This window comes from Exserohilum turcica (assembly GCF_000359705.1).
Source record: "Exserohilum turcica Et28A unplaced genomic scaffold SETTUscaffold_4, whole genome shotgun sequence".
Classification (NCBI taxonomy): domain Eukaryota; kingdom Fungi; phylum Ascomycota; class Dothideomycetes; order Pleosporales; family Pleosporaceae; genus Exserohilum; species Exserohilum turcicum.
The window spans coordinates 1,534,323-1,536,065 of record NW_007360247.1 but is presented as its reverse complement, the minus strand read 5'-3'; positions in this window follow the sequence as shown (position 1 = coordinate 1,536,065).

Sequence of the window (1,743 nt, the reverse complement as noted above, 5' to 3'; positions counted from 1 at the left end):
TATCGCAACGAACTTTCCAACAAATTATAAGTCATCTCACATGTAATGATTGACCAAGCTCCCTTTACCGCCTAACTCCCCTATAGATGTTCCGTAGCTATAGGTCGAACACACGCAGTAGTACATCGGCTAAACTACCCTAAATCCAGTGGTAACTAGACTAAAAACTACATGCAACACCAACTTCGAGTTTTTCAGAATAGGTGTAATTTTAGTCTATTATATACAAAGAAACCCCAAGAAATCGATTGCAACCACTGCCAAAACGTGCAACCTACGCGCTGTGCTGCTAGAAGCCTTCAAAGTAGACCCTATTGGACACATCGCATTCTAATCACAGAACACACAGACCACGCAGATTACTAAGCAGAATGCCACCAGATAGCGATACTATCAACGCCAATACAGGACAGGACACCAGAGAGCTAGAAGGGCAGATCCAGAATAAGATAGAAATAGAATCTACCTAGCCAGCTACGCCTACGCAAAACCTAGAAACTCCTAGCGTTTTTGAAATCCTAATCCTCCCACTAAATAAAAGACGAGCTAACTTCTTACTAGAGAAGACGCAAACTCACAGACGCACTAGGAGCAACTTTTCTCCTTTTATTAGCTTAACGCTAAGAAATCCTTTCTCTAGCTAAAATAGAACTCTAAAGGCGGCTACAGTAGAAGAGGCCCTTGAGATTGCTAGAAACCTAGTAATTCAAGCAGCTAATCTAGCTAAAAACAATCTAACCTAGCAGACTAGTCTACTAGATCTAGTAGAAATATTCAGAGATTTTACAGAGAACGGCAGAGTAAATAAGAAAAACTCTGCTATTCTAGGAGACCAAATCCACGCACTATCTAACGTTTCAAAAGAACTATGAGAGAAAGTTAGACGCCTAGAAAAGCCACCCGCAGCCGCCAACCACTCTACCCAACTAACTCAAGCTACAACACTAGCCAAAACGTCGTACGCAACAGTAGTAGCTAGCAATAAAGAACAACCTTAGATTAATGTCTAACACAAAAACTAGAAACCTACCTAAAAGGAAAAAACCCCTAGTCTATTAGATCGCTAGATAGTACTAGTTAATAAAACACTAGCTGCTTTTGACGCCCTAAAGCTAAGGAACGCTTTTAACAAAGCCTTTACTACTAAAGGTGGGGTCTAAGCTCTAGTAGTCGCCTTAGTAACGATCTTAGGGAAAGGCAATAAGATTGTTACTACTACGCTAGCCTTCTTAGCAAAATATCTCCTAGACAACTAAAATATCTAGCAAGATATCACGCAGTTTCAGACCGCGTAGCTAATCACGCCCTAGTTTAAAGTAGTTATCTATTAGCTACTAACAAACTACAGCCTAGAAGTCTTAAAAGAAGAGATTAAGACTTTCAACAAAGGGCTACAAGTAGTAGGAACACCTTTCTAGCTTACCCCTAAAGCTAGAAGAGAGAATTAAAACGTAGGATCTGCCTACGTTTCTTTTACTACCAAAGAAGAAGCCTAAAGAGCTATTAGAGGAAAGCTCTATATCCTTAGACAAAGTCTTAGAGCAGAAAAGCTTAGAGTTGTAAGGGGCTGCGCTCCGGGGAGCAATCGCGAGGTATACAAGAGGTTGTATTCGATAGAGAGCTATAGAGTCTACTTGCGTGGTGTTTATTTACTTGTCAGAGAAAGGTTGCACCGAGTGTCTGAGCGCGTCGTCTGGGCGCCGCTCAGGCCTCGCACAGATGCCGGGTTGCAGAGTAAGACCT